Raw genomic sequence first — 2,841 nt, 5'->3', positions numbered from 1 at the left:
AATGGAGGGATTTTCCTCAATCCTTTTTTTTTCCTAAAAATTTTTTTGACATGTATGTTTTAGATATCTGAGATTATGATTCTTTAAAAGTATGCTTAAATTTTCAAAATCATGGGAATGACTTCCTTTTGTACCCATTCACCCCCACCCCCATAATTTTTTTTTTTTTTTTATTACACATGGTGGAAAATTGATTGGTGGGGTACAAACGGAAGTCTTTCCAAATCTTGATCTCTGAAGCTTAAAACATTTAATAAGAGAAGGTTGCCACCAGCAAGAGGGCCAATCAGGCAGTACTGGCATCGACCATGCTTAAATGGTGCTTTTTACATGCCATCAGCACCAGAGCTTGCTTGGATCTTTTCTCACCTTATCTTGCAGTTACTGGAGTAATTCCAGGATCTTTATGGTTTGACGGCCAACATTTTTTTATGTAGTGTTTTTGGTACTGAAACACTTTCAAACTTCGAATACTTGTATATTTTGTGTTATAGAACAGATAAAAAATTTTGTATTTGAAGTTATTTCATGTAAAAACATTGTCGTATTTCGGTAATTTCAACCAATCACTGACGTCTATTGAGGTGAAAACAATTACGCTGTGGAATGTAAACAACGGTGTCAGGGGATCTTTTCCCTTGAATAAAATTAATGCCGTTGTTTGTCAACAACAACTATCAGTGGTATATATTTCGTTTGTCACTGTTATTTATGACATCGTTCTTGCGTTTGTACTGGTTTTAGCTTTAGGGTTTTAATAACTTATTAAGAAGTAATTTTTGTTAAGAAGGCTAAGAGAAAAAGATGTTTTATATGGCACATTCTACCAGTATCCCAAGTTTGAAAGTGTTTCGTTAAGAAAACAAGTGTTGGCCGTCAAACCATAAAGATCCTAATTCCAGTATATGGATGCAGTCAGAATGCCTGCTGTGTCCTTGCTGGCCACAGCTTCAAAGTCTCAGTTACAGCTGTCCCTGTTGCATCTTACAGATTTTACAGTGTTCACAGAACACTGAGCAGCATGATGTTGGTACTTTGATACTCGGCACAAATCATCATAATACAAATTACTCTTTCCCATGGCTTTCCCAGATGGCTTCTAGTCCTCTATGTCTGCTAACTCTTTCTCAACTCTAACTGTTATGCTCTCCAACACCATTGGCTGTTCACCAACATGTCAAATATTTAGCTCAAATACCCTGTATGTATGTATTTGTGTGTGTGTGTGCATGTGTGTGTGTGTGTGCATGTATGTGTGTGTATACACTTGCCTAGATACCATGTGATGATTGTAAATAAGTATCACTGTCATACAAGTGAAGCCATCTGTTTCCAGTCATCTGTGAAAAACATGTCTGGCTATGGGGAACTATTACCTTGATTGGACATTGGTGACAGAAATGCATCTAGCTATAGAAAATTTGCCTCAACCAATTCCACCTGACCACTGCAAGCATGGAAAAGTGGACATTGAATTATGATGGAAAAAGTTATGATTATGCTATCTCATATTCATATTAGTGATACTATTGAAGTGTATCTTACCTTGTGAATAAACCAGAATGATCCATGTTCATTTCTCAATACACAACACTAAAGCTTTGCAGGTATGATCTTGATGTAATATCATTATACATCCAAAGTAAGTGCAAACTCAATTGTTATCATTTGAAAATATAAAACAAAAAAATTTTTTTTATCATCATCATCATCATTTAACATCCATTTTCCATGCTGGAATGGGTTGGACAGTTTGACAGAGTACAGCAAGCTTCAGTTCTGCATCAAACTCCAATGTCATCTTTGACATGATTTCTATGACAGGATTCCCTTTCTAATAACAAACACTTCATAGAGTGTACTGGGTGTGTTTTTTTTTTCCTATGCCACCAGCACTAGTGAGGTCCCCAAGTAACTCACAAGACAAGAACAGAAAGAAGAAAAAGAAAGAAGTCACCTTGACTAAATGGAATAGGAGTGATGATGGGTCTATGTCAGGTTTTGAGAGATTAAAGTGTAATGGAAGGAGAAGCCCAGGTGTTTTGCTATAGAGGAGATACAAGGCTACCCTGCATTATATCGAAATGCAAAACTAATTTTGTTGTCATCAAAATGAAATTATTTTTATATCACTTGTCCAGTTTTACATAGAATTCATATGATCTAAGTGGCAGTTATGTAATGATTTTCTGTAATAACTAACAATGTTTCTTCTCACAAACAATATAATTTTTATAATGCTGGTTTATAACATTTAATTAACTGTGAATTCATAATCAACTAAAATGTAAGAGCATTTCTTAATCCTTTTGTTACCATATTTCTATTGAAATACATTGCCTTTGTTTCAATTAATTTTGAAAATAATGACAAATTTATTACAATTGCTTTGTTACTAAGCTGGTGTTTGGAATACAAATTAACACCAAAATTTGATAGAAGGCTTTCATTTATATCACAATAAACAGGAAGCTTACATTGTAGAATCAGGGGTGGTCATATGTAGGTTTGTATTAAAGGGTTACACGCACACACACAAACGTGTGTGTGTGCTGTTGTTGTTGTTGTTGACGTCATAGGCATTTCAAAACTTCAAGAATATGAATTCTTTTTTGAAACAGTAAATCTCAAAGCAGATAAAGTTTTTAATAATAGCATGTAAATGTTGGATTAAAAAACATACTGGATTGAAAAAAAGTAGAACACCTATCATGTTTACAAGTGATGTGGGTTTGAGTCACATGGGTAGTCTTCAACGTTTTCTATCCAGAGGGGTTTTGAACCCAATATTTACATGCTATTATTTACGGCTTTATCTGTTTCAAGCTTTACCATATATAT

Source organism: Octopus bimaculoides, chromosome 5 (genome assembly GCF_001194135.2).
Source record: "Octopus bimaculoides isolate UCB-OBI-ISO-001 chromosome 5, ASM119413v2, whole genome shotgun sequence".
Taxonomy (NCBI): domain Eukaryota; kingdom Metazoa; phylum Mollusca; class Cephalopoda; order Octopoda; family Octopodidae; genus Octopus; species Octopus bimaculoides.
The sequence above is the reverse complement of the archived record's forward strand: the minus strand, read 5'-3'. Positions refer to the sequence as shown.